This window comes from Poecile atricapillus, chromosome 1 (assembly GCF_030490865.1).
Source record: "Poecile atricapillus isolate bPoeAtr1 chromosome 1, bPoeAtr1.hap1, whole genome shotgun sequence".
NCBI lineage: Eukaryota > Metazoa > Chordata > Aves > Passeriformes > Paridae > Poecile > Poecile atricapillus.
The window spans coordinates 180651952-180670361 of NC_081249.1; positions in this window are offsets into that span (position 1 = coordinate 180651952).

The window sequence follows — 18410 nt, forward strand, 5'->3', positions numbered from 1 at the left end:
GCCGGGCTCTGGCACTGCCCAAGGTGCATCCTTGGAAGGGCTTTTAATGAATCCCTGCTTTATTCCTTTAACTCTGCTCCAGTTATTTCTTTAACACTGGTCCAGTGACCAGTTTGAGTCACACACCAGAATGCAGAATCTGGGAAATATGAAGCTAAAACTTGAGGCATCACCCCTTGTCCAGGAACACTCCAGGGACAGAGGCAGCTCCTGGCTCACAGCTGGTGCCCCCGTGCTGGGGCCTGAGCAAGAACTTCCTGTCAATGAGGGATGATCAGAGCAAGTTACTGACACCCATCTCTCAAAAAATCTGCTGGATTTGCGTCCTTGCACTTGGAAAAGTCTGGAAGAGCCACTCTGCCCCCAAAATCCCCATTTTCCTTGTGGCACTGCCTGCCTTCGGTGTCCCCAGTGGGACCTGGGGCAGCAGGGTCACACCCTGGGCTCTTCCCTCCTGCTCCAGCTCTGCCTTTGGGCCTCCAGGTGTGTCCAAAGCTCTGCTTTCTGCTGTCTCTAATGGAACAATGATCATTTTCATCACTTTACCTCCTCCAGTCCAAGCTCCTGCCTGATTCTCCAGGCCTCAGTGGTACTGAAGTGCTTTCTTCATGAGACAGCTCCCTTAATCACCGGGCTCAAATCATCTCCAGGAAGTCACAGGAGGAAAATGGGCTCTCTAGCACATGGAGAGGTTAAGAAATAATGCTTGGTCAACTTTGCAAAGCAATTTGAAGTCTCTCTGTGAAATGATAAGTACCAGCTGAGAGCTGTGCATTATTGGCCACCTCTTATCTCCAATTGACCTTTCCTGGCCAGTTGAGCACCCAGGCAGGGAAGCAGGGCTCTCATCTCCTGCTGCCTCTGCACCCAGAGCCCAGAGCAGGGCTGAGGCCAGGCCAAACCCCTTTTGGGGTCACAGCAGAGACACCTGAGAGACAGAGACCCCAGGGATGGCAATGGGCCTTGGCAAAGTGCTGGGGAGCTGAGAGCGAGGGGTTTAATTCTCCTGGATGCTTCAGAGTGAGGGGTTTAACTCCCCTGGATGCTTCAGAGTGAGGGGTTTAATTCTCCTGGATGCTTCAGAGTGAGGGGTTTAACTCCCCTGGATGCTTCAGAGTGAGGGGTTTAACTCCTCTGGCTGGTTTAGAGCGAGGTGCTTTCATTCCCTGGCTGTTCTGGAGGGGTTTTCTTTCCCTGCTGGCTGTTCTGGAGGGGTTTTCTTTCCCTGCTGGCTGTTTCAGGGGGTTTTCTTTCCCTGCTGGCTGTTTCAGGGTGAGTTTCTTTCCCTGCTGGCTGTTTTGGAGGGGAGGGCTGTATTCCCCTGGATTTAAGGATTTAAGGACAGGGTGGTTGGAGGGAGGGCTGTATTCCCCTGGGTTTAAGGACAGGGTGGTTGGAGGGAGGGCTGTATTCCCCTGGGTTTAAGGATTTAAGGACAGGGTGGTTGGAGGGAGGGCTGTATTCCCCTGGATTTAAGGATTTAAGGACAGGGTGGTTGGAGGGAGGGCTGTATTCCCCTGGGTTTAAGGACAGGGTGGTCCCTGTTCTGCCAGCCCCAGCCCCTGGGGATGTTGGTTTGTGGTGGCAGCCCCTGCACAGCCTCATTTCAGCAGTGCTGAGCTTTGTGCCTCTCCTGGGGCTGCAGCAATCAGACAGAATCCCGGGATGGGTTGGGTGGGAACTGACAGTGGTTAAATCTGAGATTTCCAGGCACTAGCCTGAGCCTGTGGGAAAGTCAAGTACACAACTTCCTCACTCTGGCCTGGGAAATCATAAGGAGGAACTCAAACAGCCCTTGCAGAAGGAAATCAACCTCTGCAGGTGTTTGTTCTTTGTTGTTTCCTTGTAAGAAACAGTCAAGAGGTGTTGTTCTAACTGTCCAGTGATGGTGATGTGTTGGTTTCATGGCCAATGAGAGTTTCACCTCTCAGACCTTCTCAGAACTGTCCATAAAGAGGATCTGGAAGAATAAAACCCCCCCTCTTTGCAGCTAAGCTTGAGAGTCTGTGCTGTCACTTTGCTGTTCCTAACATGGTGTGACAGGTTGGGTGGAAGGGACCCCAAATCCCACCCAGTGTCACCCCTGGATGTGCAGGGACACCTCCCACTGTCCCAATGTCCAGCCCCAATGTCCAGCCTGGCCTTGGGCACTGCCAGGGATCCAGGGGCAGCCACAGCTGCTCTGGCAATTCCAGCCCAGCCAGCAATTCCCAATTCCCAATCTCCCACCCATCCCTGCCCTCCTCCAGCTCCAAGCCATTGTGGTTTTCCATCAGAGCAGATTCTCTGGTGGGTGGTGCTGAGGGAATGAAGGGATCACAAATCCCTCTGGTCCCAGCCTTGCAGAGCTGCTGGCACCAGTCCCTGGGCATCTCCCGCTCCCAAAGGGAGCTCCCTCCAAAGTCACTGTAATTCCCTTTTGCTCCAACATTCTCACCAGCTTTTAGGGTGGAATTGAGCACTGGAAGTGGCTGCCCAGGGAGGTTTGCAGTGCCCAGCCCTGGAGGTGCCCCAGGAATTGCTGGAGGTGGCACTCGGAGCTCTGGGGACAGGGTGGGCACAGCTGGGACTGGCTGGGCTGGGAGGGATTTTCCAGCCTCAGGGATCCTGGGATTTGGGGAGAGGCTGCAGAGGATATTCCAGCTTCTTGGGACTCCCCTGGTATTTGTCACTCTGATCATGGCTCGTGCTCAGTGGGAAATGTGGGACACCCTGACCTCAGCCTTCCCAGCCACGGGAGGAATTCCCATTCCAGCTCCTGCCCACGGGGATTCCTTGCACGGACACAGGAAGGGGGAATTGCACAAAACCCAGGAGCAGTGCTGGAAACAGATAGAACAGATTAATAAATATATTCCAAACTCGTTTTCCTTTTCCTGGTTTTCAGGTTAACATCACCATTTATTCCTCCCTTCCCACACAACAACAGAGCAGCCTTGAACAACAAGATAAAATTTCAACTTCCATTTTCCAGCTTTCCAGTTTAGCCCTTGTGTGGGATAAAGGAGGAGAATAAAAAGCAGGGATGTGATGGCCACAGTGATAAAAAAGGAGTAAAAAAAAAAAATAAAATCCCTGTTTTCATATTAAGAATTCCAATAGGAGGGAAAATCTTTCTCTGTGTGAGGAACAGCCTGAGAGTGCTGTGGGATTAGTTTAAGGGTTTTTTCCCAGCTTTTAAATTTGCTCAATAAAAAGCTTTATCTTATTTGTCCTGGACATGAGTCCTGGGTGACTGGGGGTGAGGTACAGGGAGTCTCAAAGCAATAGTAATACAACATATTATAACAAAATAAAGTAATATAAAATTATAATGTATCAAAGCCATATATACAACATGTACATTTTAATATATCAACAGATCATAAAATTATAACACATTCAATAATGATTATAATATAAACAATTAGTTTATATTCTATATAAACATTATAAACATCAGTTAATTCTAATAATTTTTAAAATGTGCTAAATGCAGACACAAGCCCTGCTTAAGAAGCCACATCTACATTTTAGGTGGCTTTAAGAAGAGGTTCTGACAGTCTGCCCTAAAACCCGGGTTCAAATGGTAAATCCCAGCTGAAGCAGGGCAGGAATTTCCAAAGCTGGCTCCAGGGAATGAGGCAGGGAGCTGGACTGCAGTGCTGGAATATTTGTGTGTGTCCCCAAAGCTCTCCCTGCGCTCATTTGTGCAGCTGCATCCCCAGCACGGAGGATGGAGCTGGCTCTTATTTGCATTCCCTGGTTCCTTCCCATCCATAATCACTTCCCATGTCTGGAAATTCCCCAGGATTTCTCTTTCCCTGCGTGCTCCCGGTGGCTGCAGGACTGGAGGAGGCCCAAGGGGCCCTCACAGCCCCTCGTTCACAAGTGATGGATGCCCGCGCCGTGTCTTTTCTCTGTTGAAGTGAAAATTAATACACTGAAAAATGATGTAACAAAGTGCTTGGCATAATTGATTTCCCCAGCAGAGTTATCATTTCAGTGCAAATTCACAGGGGGCTGCCATAAACAATCCTGGAGAGGTTTCAAACACTCCTCAGATCTCCTGCACGTCCTGAAGGCTCTGTTCGAGTCACCACAAAAATGTTGTCATGGAACATAAACAGCAAACAGCACCTGGGGAGGAGTGGGGGTCACTGGGGTGGGAGACAGCCCAGCCCCTCAGGCTGGATATCGGGGACAATTTATTCACTGGAAGTTTCACAGAACCCCAGAATGTCCTGAGCTGGGACCCCCAGGGATCATCCCAGACCCCCAGGGATCATCCCAGACCCCCCAACAATCCCAGCCTGGGCATCCCTGGCAGCGCTGCCCAAACGCTCCTGGAGCTCCGGCAGCCTCGGGGCCGTGCCCATTCCCTGGGGAGCTTTTCCAGAGCTCATTCCACCCTCTGGGGGAAGAACCTTCCCTGATCTCCAGCCTGAGCCCATCCCTGGCCCAGTTTTGTGTCATTAATGTTGCCCAGCCCTGGCCCAGGGCAGAGGGGGAGTCACCTCCCTGGACATGTCCTGGCACTCGGGGACACTTCACTGGGCACAGTGGGATCGGTCACAGCCTGGGCTCCGTGACCTTGGAGGACTTTTCCAACCCTGATCCTGTGATTCCATGCAGGGAAGGAAACATCCCAGCGGGATGTGCTCACTCCACAGGGAGTCCCCTGCACCTCCAGCACTTCTGGATTTACAGCACAGAGAGGACAGAATTCCCTGGCCTGGCTGCAGGAGATGTCGCAGAGGAGGAGGAGGAGGAGGAGGAGGAGGAGGAGAAGGAGAAGGAGAAGGAGAAGGAGAAGGAGAAGGAGAAGGAGAAGGAGAAGGAGAAGGAGAAGGAGAAGGAGAAGGAGAAGGAGAAGGAGAAGGAGAAGGAGAAGGAGAAGGAGAAGGAGAAGGAGAAGGAGAAGGAGAAGGAGAAGGAGAAGGAGAAGGAGAAGGAGAAGGAGAAGGAGAAGGAGAAGGAGAAGTTCAGGCAGGGTGCCAGTGCTCCATCCTTGCGGTGCTGCACATCCGTACTCCGGGAAAAACAACATATGGCACTGGGTGCTAAATGTCAGCCACCAGATGATCCATGGAAAGAGCAAAAAAGGGAACAGTTCTCCTCTAAACACCTCAGCAGGGGCTGCAGGAGCCTCCAGGAGCTGCTGCCTGTGCTGAGCTGTCTCATTTTGGGGCCAAAAGGTGCAGGTTGAGGACAAGGAGCAGTGGATGACACCGGTGGGGGGTGTCCAAAGGTTTCCCAGGGAGCAGGGCAGGATCCAGCCACAGAAACATGGAATAATTTAGCTTGGAAATGACCCTTAAGATCACTGAGTGCAGCCCTTCCCCAGCACTGCCCAGGCCAGCACTGCCCCGTGTCCCCAAGTGCCACATCCACAGGGCTTTAAATGCCCCCAGTGAGTGGGGACTCGTGGGCAGCTGTGTTTTGGGGACTCCAGGGCTGCTTTGGGGAAGAAATCATTCCCAAAACCCAGCCCAGACCTCCCCTGCCCTGTGCTGGCAGGAAGCACCAAGCCCTTCTCCTTCCCCCACGGAGCAGGGAAGCACATCCCTCCTTCCCCATGCCAGAGTCTTGGAGCTGCAGATGCACTTTAATGTCTTTATATCCCCCCTCAGCCACATTCCAGGATCACCCTGCTGCCTTTCCAGCTCTTTCCAAAGGCAACTTTCCCTGGAATTGCAGCGAGCTCGCAGCAGAGGCACGGCAGGAGAGCTGCATTCTTATTTTCCTTGGAAAATGCGGCCAGATGAGCCACAGATCACAGATCCTTAAACACCCAGAAGAGCCACAGATCACAGATCCTTAAACACCCGGGGTTTTATCTGCACCTGGGGATGCCCTCGAGCATCTCTTGGTGCTGCAGGAATGTTTTAATCCGGGGCAGGGCCTGGTTTAGGAGGACAAAATGCTTCCCTGGACACATCTCTGCCAGCTTCCCTGTGTTATAAAAACATATATTATTGGCTTTTCACAAGTATTATAATGAATATTATATGGATAAGATTAGAAAATTTAGCTGTAATAATAAAGTCTTCTTTATCTCTGTTATTGATGACACTCAGAAATAGTGGTATAATACATGTATGTTAGGCTATGACATAGCATTAAAACAAAAACTACTTTTGTTTGTGTAACCCAAAGACTGAAAAAGAGCTGGAGACCTTTTTCCTTTTATAAACTCTCTTATCCAGATGAAGCCAGCAGTGACCAGAACTCTGGGGCAGGAATTTATTGCATTTCTGGTATCAGGGAATGTAAATCTCGATGGCACCAAGAGGATTGATCTATTGGGAAGGGGGCAAGAGAAAACTGAACAGAAGAACCCCAAAGATCCACAGAAGAATGTGTGAATATGTGTGAGAATTTCTGGATATGGAGCAGGGTTCTGTTTTTAAGGGACAATCCTTTGTCAGTGAGGTGAATGCAGAGACACCCGGCCAGATCTGGATACTTTATTTTTTTCTCCTAATTGTTTTTTTTTTAATTAAACTTTTGAATTCTATAAAATTTATATGAACCTCGTTTTTCACACCTGGCAGAGACTGAGTGAGAGGGCTCTGGAAGGAGCAGCTCTGGGTTTAGCAGCAATCACCGAGGCCAGGGCAGTGTTTGAGCAGGGAAGGAGTGGCAGGCAAAGGTGGGGAACGGCACAGATCTGGTGCCCCTGGAGACCGAGGGTGGCATCGGGTCCTTGGCACTGCCCTGGGCAGAGCTGAGAGCCCCAGGGGAGCTGAGAGCCCCAGGGCTTCACCCAGGACAGCGTTTCCCCCGGGATTAAACAGCAAACCCGAGCTCTGGTCCCAGAGCGAGAGCACAGGACAGCACAGGAGAGCAGTGAGGCTCTGGGGACCACCCAGGCCATCCCTGTCCCCTCTGTGTCCCCACCCCACCATCAGAGAGGTCACTCAGGAGATCCAGCCCCATCCCTGTCCCCATCCCTGTCCCCACCTGACCATCAGAGAGGTCACTCAGGAGATCCAGGACATCCCTGTCCCCACCTGACCATCAGTGAGGTCACTCAGGAGATCCAGCCCCATCCCTGTCCCCACCTGACCATCAGTGAGGTCACTCAGGACATCCCTGTCCCCATCCCTGTCCCCACCTGACCATCAGTGAGGTCACTCAGGAGATCCAGCCCCATCCCTGTCCCCATCCCTGTCCCCACCTGACCATCAGAGAGGTCACCCAGGAGATCCAGCTCCATCCCTGTCCCCACCTGACCATCAGAGAGGTCACTCAGGACATCCCTGTCCCCATCCCTGTCCCCACCTGACCATCAGAGAGGTCACCCAGGAGATCCAGCCGTGCCCTGGTGCCCCTGGCTCAGTCACACCCCATGAGCTCAGCTCCTGACTTTCCCATGACAAAAGGAAAGTTGGATTTGTCTCCTGGGGGCGGAATCGGAGCCTTTTCCCTCCAGAAGAAACATCAGCCCCGAGGGATGATTTATAATCCTAAATACACTGATATTATCCTGCCCAAAGCAATATCCTACAGAGACAGAGGACAAGCGATGGCAATCGTTTGTTCATGTGTCACCGGGCATTAGAAACAAGGCAGCATTAAAAATAAATCCAATTCATTTGCTCTGGGCTTATCTTTGAAAAATATGTTCATTGAGCCGTGATTAGAGCGTGTCTGAGATCAGCCAGAGGAGCCCAGCCAGCCTGGAGCCTGGGATAGAACGGGGAGTGAAACTTCAAATTACCAGCTGCCAACAAAGCAGGAGCTGGGGCTGGACATTCCATTATCCTGGCACAGCACAGGGAGATGGTGCAGGGAAATCAGTGCTGCACACCAGGGTCAGCAACAGCCAGCAGGGACAGGAACAGGCAGCAGGGACAGGAACAGCCAGCAGGGACAGGAACAGGCAGCAGGGACAGGAACAGGCAGCAGGGACAGGAACAGCCAGCAGGGACACAGGAACAGCCAGCAGGGACACAGGAACAGGCAGCAGGGACAGGAACAGCCAGCAGGGACACAGCAACAGGCAGCAGGGACAGGAACAGCCAGCAGGGACAGAGGAACAGCCAGCAGGGACAGAGGAACAGCCAGCAGGGACACAGGAACAGCCAGCAGGGACAGGAACAGGCAGCAGGGACAGAGGAACAGCCAGCAGGGACAGGAACAGCCAGCAGGGACACAGGAACAGCCAGCAGGGACAGAGGAACAGCCAACAGGGACACAGGAACAGCCAGCAGGGACAGAGGAACAGCCAGCAGGGACAGGAACAGCCAACAGGGGGACAGGAACAGCCAGCAGGGACACAGGAACAGCCAGCAGGGACAGGAACAGCCAGCAGGGACAGAGGAACAGCCAGCAGGGACAGAGGAACAGCCAGCAGGGACACAGGAACAGCCAGCAGGGACAGAGGAACAGCCAGCAGGGACAGGAACAGCCAGCAGGGACAGGAACAGCCAGCAGGGACAGAGGAACAGCCAGCAGGGACAGAGGAACAGCCAGCAGGGACACAGGAACAGCCAGCAGGGACAGAGGAACAGCCAGCAGGGACACAGGAACAGCCAGCAGGGACAGGAACAGCCAGCAGGGACACAGGAACAGCCAGCAGGGACACAGGAACAGCCAGCAGGGACAGGAACTGCCAGCAGGGACACAGGAACAGCCAGCAGGGACAGGAACAGCCAGCAGGGACAGAGGAACAGCCAGCAGGGACAGAGGAACAGCCAGCAGGGACAGGAACAGGCAGCAGGGACACAGGAACAGGCAGCAGGGACAGGAACAGCCAGCAGGGACAGAGGAACAGCCAGCAGGGACAGAGGAACAGGCAGCAGGGACACAGGAACAGCCAGCAGGGACAGAGGAACAGCCAGCAGGGACAGAGGAACAGGCAGCAGGGACAGGAACAGCCAGCAGGGACAGAGGAACAGCCAGCAGGGACACAGGAACAGCCAGCAGGGACAGAAGAAAAGGCAGCAGGGACAGGAACAGCCAGCAGGGACAGGAACAGCCAGCAGGGACACAGGAACAGCCAGCAGGGACACAGGAACAGCCAGCAGGGACAGGAACAGCCAGCAGGGACACAGGAACAGCCAGCAGGGACACAGGAACAGCCAGCAGGGACAGGAACAGCCAGCAGGGACAGGAACAGCCAGCAGGGACACAGGAACAGCCAGCAGGGACACAGGAACAGGCAGCAGGGACACAGGAACAGCCAGCAGGGACAGGAACAGCCAGCAGGGACAGGAACAGCCAGCAGGGACACAGGAACAGCCAGCAGGGACAGGAACAGCCAGCAGGGACACAGGAACAGCCAGCAGGGACACAGGAACAGCCAGCAGGGACAGGAACAGCCAGCAGGGACACAGGAACAGCCAGCAGGGACACAGGAACAGCCAGCAGGGACAGGAACAGCCAGCAGGGACAGACCAACAGCCAGCAGGGACACAGGAACAGCCAGCAGGGACAGGAACAGGCAGCAGGGACACAGGAACAGCCAGCAGGGACACAGGAACAGCCAGCAGGGACACAGGAACAGCCAGCAGGGACAGGAACAGCCAGCAGGGACACAGGAAAAGCCAGCAGGGACACAGGAACAGCCAGCAGGGACACAGGAACAGGCAGCAGGGACAGGAACAGCCAGCAGGGACAGGAACAGCCAGCAGGGACACAGGAACAGGCAGCAGGGACAGGAACAGCCAGCAGGGACACAGGAACAGCCAGCAGGGACACAGGAACAGCCAGCAGGGACAGGAACAGGCAGCAGGGACAGGAACAGCCAGCAGGGACACAGGAACAGGCAGCAGGGACAGGAACAGCCAGCAGGGACAGAGGAACAGGCAGCAGGGACACAGGAACAGCCAGCAGGGACAGGAACAGCCAGCAGGGACAGGAACAGGCAGCAGGGACAGGAACAGCCAGTACGGACAGAGGAACAGCCAGCAGGGACAGGAACAGGCAGCAGGGACACAGGAACAGCCAGCAGGGACAGGAACAGGCAGCAGGGACAGGAACAGCCAACAGGGGGACAGGAACAGCCAGCAGGGACAGGAACAGCCAGCAGGGACAGAGGAACAGCCAGCAGGGACAGGAACAGGCAGCAGGGACAGGAACAGCCAGCAGGGACAGGAACAGGCAGCAGGGACACAGGAACAGCCAGCAGGGACACAGGAACAGCCAGCAGGGACAGGAACAGGCAGCAGGGACACAGGAACAGCCAGCAGGGACAGGAACAGCCAGCAGGGACAGGAACAGGCAGCAGGGACAGGAACAGCCAGCAGGGACACAGGAACAGCCAGCAGGGACACAGGAACAGCCAGCAGGGACAGGAACAGCCAGCAGGGACAGGAACAGCCAACAGGGGGACAGGAACAGCCAACAGGGGGACAGGAACAGCCAGCAGGGACACAGGAACAGCCAGCAGGGACAGAGAAACAGCCAGCAGGGACAGGAACAGGCAGCAGGGACAGGAACAGCCAACAGGGACAGGAACAGCCAGCAGGGACAGGAACAGCCAACAGGGACAGGAACAGCCAGCAGGGACAGGAACAGCCAACAGGGACAGAGGAACAGCCAGCAGGGACAGAGGAACAGGCAGCAGGGACAGGAACAGGCAGCAGGGACAGGAACAGCCAGCAGGGACAGGAACAGCCAGCAGGGACACAGGAACAGCCAGCAGGGACACAGGAACAGCCAGCAGGGACAGGAACAGCCAGCAGGGACACAGGAACAGCCAGCAGGGACAGGAACTGCCAGCAGGGACAGGAACAGCCAGCAGGGACAGGAACAGCCAGCAGGGACACAGGAACAGCCAGCAGGGACACAGGAACAGCCAGCAGGGACAGGAACAGCCAGCAGGGACACAGGAACAGCCAGCAGGGACAGGAACAGCCAGCAGGGACACAGGAACAGCCAGCAGGGACAGAGGAACAGCCAGCAAGGACAGGAACAGCCAGCAGGGACAGGGGAACAGCCAGCAGGGACAGGAACAGCCAGCAGGGACAGGAACAGCCAGCAGGGACACAGGAACAGCCAGCAGGGACACAGGAACAGCCAGCAGGGACAGGAACAGGCAGCAGGGACAGGAACAGCCAGCAGGGACAGGAACAGCCAGCAGGGACACAGGAACAGCCAGCAGGGACAGGAACAGCCAGCAGGGACACAGGAACAGCCAGCAGGGACACGGGAACAGCCAGCAGGGACAGGGGAACAGCCAGCAGGGACAGACCAACAGCCAGCAGGGACAGAGGAACAGCCAGCAGGGACAGGAACAGCCAGCAGGGACACAGGAACAGCCAGCAGGGACACAGGAACAGGCAGCAGGGACAGGAACAGCCAACAGGGACAGGAACAGCCAGCAGGGACAGGAACAGCCAACAGGGACAGGAACAGCCAGCAGGGACACAGGAACAGCCAGCAGGGACACAGGAACAGCCAGCAGGGACAGGAACAGCCAGCAGGGACACAGGAACAGCCAGCAGGGACACAGGAACAGGCAGCAGGGACAGGAACAGCCAGCAGGGACAGGAACAGGCAGCAGGGACAGGAACAGGCAGCAGGGACAGAGGAACAGCCAGCAGGGACACAGGAACAGGCAGCAGGGACACAGGAACAGCCAGCAGGGACACAGGAACAGGCAGCAGGGACAGAGGAACAGCCAGCAGGGACACAGGAACAGGCAGCAGGGACAGGAACAGCCAGCAGGGACACAGGAACAGCCAGCAGGGACACAGGAACAGCCAGCAGGGACACAGGAACAGGCAGCAGGGACAGGAACAGCCAGCAGGGACAGGAACAGGCAGCAGGGACAGGAACAGGCAGCAGGGACAGGAACAGCCAGCAGGGACAGACCAACAGCCAGCAGGGACACAGGAACAGCCACCACGCCAGGACACGGGGACAGGGACAGGCTGTGGGATGAGCACAGAGCTGAGCACGGATCCGGTCCCTCCAGGGGCACCACAGCCCTGGGACATGGAGAACAAACTCACCAAAAAGGCTCCCACGGAGAACAAACTCATCAAAAAGTGGTGGAATCACAGAGGCAGGAATGGTTTGGGTCCAGGGACCTGCAATCCCACCCATGGTGGTGACACCTCCCACTGTCCCAGCCCCAGTGTCCAGCCTGGCCTTGGGCACTGCCAGGGATCCAGGGCAGCCACAGTGCTGGAAGGGGTTTCCCTGTAAATCACCCTCTCATGTGGTTAATGTAGTATTTAATAAATTTATTATTTCCTTTCTTGCAAACCAATCTCAAATTTACAGTAAAGCCAACCAACCTTCTCAAGGACTTCCACCCCACTGGTTGTGCTGTGCCACCATCAGCTTGGGGGGAGAAATACAAAATAACACTTTTCTGTGGGTTTGAGGATTGCTTTTAAATAGAAATCAGGGGGGAAAAAAAATTTAAAATCTTCTTTCTGTGTTTTATTCCTATCTAACCTTGCACAGGCATCAGCAGATGGGCCCAGCACAGCCCATGGCCCTGGGCAGCAGCTCGGAGAGGAGATGATGGAGATGAACAAATCCAGCTCTCCAAAGCCCTGCACAAAAGCACCAGGAGGCCACAGGAGCTGAGCCTGGGAAGCTCCCTGGCTAATGAGGTTCCATTGATTAATCTCATTAAATATTTCATCAGGGTAATCATGGGAAAGTAGTGGGTTCTTCCAGCAATTCCACCTTCAGCAGAACACAGCCAAAAGGGCAGAGGAAATCACGGAGGGGGCTGAGACTGATCCCATTTATTTATGGGATACTGCCTGGGATGCTGACCAGGAGAGCTGGAATAAATGAAAGAAAATGAATTATTTTCTGATCCATTCCTTTTCTGAATAAACACCATTGATGTCACCTAAAAATCACACATGGAAAGAACACACGGAATCTGGGAGCAGAGCTCTGGAGCCCTTAAATCCTGGGAGGACACTGCAGGAAAGGCAAAGCAGAGGAGGTAGGCAAGAGACAGGGCTCCCACGCTGGATTTTGGAATGATTGAGGAAATGTAAAATGTGGCAAACTGCTGATGTGGCAGATTGAGGCCTCCACACCACCAATCTCCCCGTTTTCACTTGGAGCAATGATATGGGGACATTTTTTGCCTAACACGGAGTTTATTGGAATTAAGTCTGTTGCAGATCCCTTGTTCCCACGGCGCATTGAATGTTAATCAAAATGGGAAACGACACAAACATAAAACAGAATAAATGGATTTAAAGTTGAATTGTTCATTATTCAATAACAATTCTCAGCATCCCACAGAATCCCAGGATCACTGAGGCTGGAAAAGCCCTCCAAGATCACAGAATCCCCGCTGTGTCCACCCTGTCCCCAGAGCTCCGAGTGCCACCTCCAGCAATTCCTGGGACACCTCCAGGGATGGGCACTGCAAACCTCCCTGGGCACTTCCAAGGCCTGAGCGCCCTTTCCATGGGGAAATTCCTGCTGCTGTCCACCCTGAGCCTCCCCTGGCCCAGCCTGAGGCCGTTCCCTCTCCTCCTGTCCCTGTTCCCTGCCAGCAGAGCCCGACCCCCCCGGCTGTCCCCTCCTGCCAGGGACTTGTGCAGAGCCACAAGGGCCCCCTGAGCCTCCTTTGCTCCAGGCTCAGCCCCTTCCCAGCTCCCTCAGCAATTCTCCAGCCCCTTCCCAGCTCCCTCAGCAATTCTCCAGCCCCTTCCCAGCTCCCTCAGCAATTCTCCAGACCCTTCCCAGCTCCGTTCCCTGCCCTGCTCCAGCCCCTCAGATTCCCCAGGAGAAGTCCCAGTGAGGGTCAGTGTTTGGTGCCAGGAAGGAGCTCCAGGCTGGGATATTCTGTGCTCATCCTTTATCCCGTGTTTCTCTGCTCTGGGCAGGGGCTGGAGGGGCTGGAGCTGGAGCTCCAGTCCTGAACTTCCCGGGAGCCCTGGGTGGTTTGGGGTGAGGATGGGCACATCCCTCCTCCACTGCCAGCCTTGCTGCTCACATCTGCCACCAGAGGTTTTACAGGGGCATAAACCACCTGGATTCCCACCTGGAGTGTTTCCCCTGGGATTCACCGCTCCGAATGGTGCAACGTAAATCTCAGGTGATAAAAACCCGCCCGAGTTTTCACCGGTTCAGAGACAAACGGCCATAAAAGCACATTTTGTGTGAGTAAATGGATGGCTGGAACATCTCTCTGTGGGAAGAGCGGTTCCAGATGCAGGGATGGGGCTCTCCAAGGATCCCCAAGAGCATTTGTGGGATCATCCCTCCCTCCAGGGCACAGCGGCCTCCTGCCTTCCCCTCAGTGCTGCCTCCCTCCTCTGCTGGCAGATTCCCATGGCAGGAAAAACTTAAATGGGAATGGGAATGGGATGGGATGGGATGGGATGGGATGGGATGGGATGGGATGGGATGGGATGGGATGGGATGGGATGGGATCCATGGGATCCATGGGATGGGATGGGATGGGCTTTAGGGTCCCTTCCAACCCCAACCAGTTTGGGATTCAATCAAACTGCTCCAGAAATGTCCCCACGACCCCGAAGCTTTCACCAAAGAGCAGGACAGGGATCAGCAGCAGATGATCAATGCCCAGGGTGAGCAGGGAGGTTTGGAGAGTGCTGGAGGGTGGGATGAGCCCCAGCAGGTGCAGGAGCAGGGGCTGTGCCCCATCTCCAGGTGGGATTGTCACCAATGTCCCCATGGCCAGGAGTTTGTTCATTCCCTCAGAGCGCTGTGCTTCCCACGGAGCCGAGGTTCCACCACAGCCCAGCCCTGGGTGAGAAACACCCCACAGAAAGGGAGAATTCCCTTTCCATGGACACTGGCACTGTCCTGGCATTGCCCCTGCAGTTTCCCCATGGAGCTGCTCCACGCGGATTTCACACCAGCTCCACCTTTCCTCTCCCTCCTCCCCTCCAGGAGCAGCTCTGGATCCCTCTGCCCTGTGCCCCCAGCCAGGGTGGGCTCTGCTGTCCCCGGCTGCCCGGGTTTGGTGTCTCCTGGAGCTGTTGGTTCATTCCAGGAGCTGTGGGTTCATTCCTGGAGCTGTGGGATCATTCCAGGAGCTGTGGGATCATTCCTGGAGCTGTGGGATCATTCCAGGAGCTGTGGGTTCATTCCTGGAGCTGTGGGTTCATTTCTGGAGCTCTGGGGTCATTCCTGGAGCTGTGGGATGATTCCTGGAGCTCTGGGGTCATTCCTGGAGCTGTGGGTTCATTCCTGGAGCTCTGGGATCATTCCTGGAGCCGTGGGTTCATTCCTGGAGCTGTGGGTTCATTCCTGGAGCTCTGGGGTCATTCCAGGAGCTCTGGGGTCATTCCTGGAGCTGTGGGATCATTCCAGGAGCTCTGGGATCATTCCTGGAGCTGTGGGATCATTCCTGGAGCTGTGGGTTCATTCCTGGAGCTCTGGGATCATTCCAGGAGCTGTGGGATCATTCCAGGAGCCGTGGTTTCATTCCTGGAGCTCTGGGATCATTCCTGGAGCTGTGGGATCATTCCTGGAGCTGTGGGTTCATTCCAGGAGCTGTGGGTTCATTCCTGGAGCTCTGGGATCATTCCAGGAGCTGTGGGATCATTCCTGGAGCTCTGGGATCATTCCAGGAGCCGTGGGTTCATTCCTGGAGCTCTGGGATCATTCCAGGAGCCGTGGTTTCATTCCAGGAGCTGTGGGGTCATTCCAGGAGCTCTGGGATCATTCCTGGTGCCACGGATGTGCCGGCAGCGCTCGCTCCCAGGGCAAGGCTCTGTTTTTCATGCAGGGAAGATCCTGCTCTGTGTGCTATCCCCTGGAGCCCATCATTGCTGCTGTACAATGAGGGGGATTTTTGCTCTCCTGGGCACCAGTGTTTATTGTTAAATGAAATTTCATCACCATTTTATTTCTCTGAGATTCAGTGTCATGAGAGCCTCCTGCAGCACTTAACGTTCAGCTGTAATTTTGATTCATCTGAATAACTTTGCATGTGATCTGTGCAAGCACCACAAAAGGCAGTTAGTTTTTCTTGGCAGTAAAAAAAAATAATCAGTAAATGAGTGACCATCAGGCTGAAGGTTTTATAAATATTCATGGCCTGGAGACGTCTGTGGGCACAGGAAGGTGGAACACAGGTGGATAAATGGGCAGGGTTTGTTATCCCACCCCCAGATCCATCCCTGAGGCACACACATCACACCCTCCCTGGGGTGTCCCCCAGCACAGCCCCACATTCTGGGGGTCCAGCTGCTCCCTCTGAGTGTCCCCCCCAGCACAGCCCCACATTCTGGGGGTGCAGCTGCTCCCTCTGGGTGTCCCCCAGCACAGCCCCACATTCTGGGGGTGCAGCTGCTCCCTCTCAGTGTCCCCCCCAGCACAGCCCCACATTCTGGGGGTGCAGCTGCTCCCTCTCAGTGTCCCCCCCAGCACAGCCCCACATTCTGGGGGTGCAGCTGCTCCCTCTGGGTGTCCCCCAGCACAGCCCCACATTCTGGGGGTGCAGCTGCTTCCTCTGGGTGTTCCCCAGCACAGCCCCACATTCTGGGGGTGCAGCTGCTCCCTCTGGGTGTCTCCCAGCACAGCCCCACATTTTGGGGGTGCAGCTGCTCCCTCTGAGTGTCCCCCCCAGCACAGCCCCACATTCTGGGGGTGCAGCTGCTCCCTCTGGGTGTCCCCCAGCACAGCCCCACATTCTGGGGGTGCAGCTGCTCCCTCTGGGTGTCCCCCAGCACAGCCCCACATTTTGGGGGTGCAGCTGCTCCCTCCTCCCCTCATGGCGATGCTGTGGTGTCCTGCTGAGCCAGGCTCTCCCTTCCTTCCTTTCCAGGAGATCTTTTGGGCAGGAGGAGTGGGGAGAAGGGGCTCTGCAGAGCGATGTCCCACTCCCCCAGAGATGCTGTGGGGCTGAGCAGCGCTCCTGTGCTGCAGCCATCCCAAATAATTCCCCATGGGAACAGCCGAGCTCAGCTGCTGGAGCTGCTGCTTGTGAGGGACAGCTGGGGCTGCAGGACCCCACTCTGGAGTGGGGATGGGTGCCTGGAGTGGGGATGGGTGCCTGGAGTGGGGATGGGTGCCTGGGGGTCAGTCCTAGAATGGGGATTAGTCCTGGAGTGGGGATTGGTTCCTGATTTGGGATCGGTGCCTGATTTGGGATTGGTCCCTGATTTGGGATTGGTCCCTGATTTGGGATCAGTGCCTGATTTGGGATTGGTGCCTGATTTGGGATTGGTGCCTGATTTGGGATCAGTGCCTGATTTGGGATTGGTGCCTGATTTGGGATCGGTGCCTGATTTGGGATTGGTCCCTGATTTGGGATTGGTGCCTGATTTGGGATCGATCCCTGATTTGGGATTGGTCCCTGATTTGGGATTGGTGCCTGATTTGGGATCGGTGCCTGATATGGGATCGATCCCTGATTTGGGATTGGTCCCTGCTTTGGGGACTGGCTCCTGGAGTGGGAGCTGGTGCTCAGTGTAAGGATCAGTGCCCAGTGTGACACTCAGACCGAGCTGTTTCCCTGCACAAACCCCACAGCCCCAGGCAGGTTCTGGATGCCAGAAATCCTGGTGAGAGCTGGAATTCCCAGTGGGAGCTGGAATTCCCAGTGAGAGCTGATATCCCAGTGGGAGCTGGAATTCCAATGAGAGCTGATATCCAAGTGGGAGCTGGAATTCCCAGTGGGAGCTGGAATTCCCAGTGAAACTGATACCCCAGTGCCCTCAGCTCCCAGCACAGCCACTGGGCTCCTGGCCATGCCAGAAAGGCTGAGGAGGAGGAGGAGGAGGAGGAGGAAAGAAGAGGAAGATGAGGAGCAGCTTCCCCAGAGAGAAGAACTGAGAATTCCCAGTGCAGCAGGAAAAGATGGAAGAGAAGATGGAAGAGAAGCCAGTGCCAGTGTCAGAAATGAGAAGGTCCCAGTCGTGGGGGGACTGCAGAGAATGGTGCAGGAGAAACCATTGGAAGGAGAGGTTAAAGAAGGGAACATTTCTGATCAATCCAGGTCTGGGAGAAGGAATGAGGAGGATCAGACGTGGAGGCCACAATGGACATGCTGGAACTGGATAATCCATAAGGTCCCTTCCAACCTGTCCAGCCCCATCCCAAACTTCAGCTTTATCAACAGGGAACTGCAGAAATCCCAGCTAACTACCAGGAGCTTTTATCAGATGTTGCTTTAATCTGAATTTCTGGGGGTTGATGGATATTTTCATCCTCCCCAGAAACACCTCCTTCAAACTCCCCCAGAAATGATTCCCTTGTTTTCTGCTCGTGCCTCTCTGCTGGGGAACGAGTGGCTCCAGGAGCAGTGACTGTGCTGGAAAAGCTGGTGGATAACGGCAGGAGGCTCCAGGAAGAGCTGGAGATGCAGCCCTGGGAATTTTGGGGATGGGTGAAAGGGGACAGAGATCCCTGTCACACTTAAAATGAAAACTCATCCAGAGTCCAGCTAAAGAACCCCTGAGGGGCCAGGGCTGGGCAGGTGACACCAGAGTGGCTTTGGCAGAGCTGTGACACTGCAG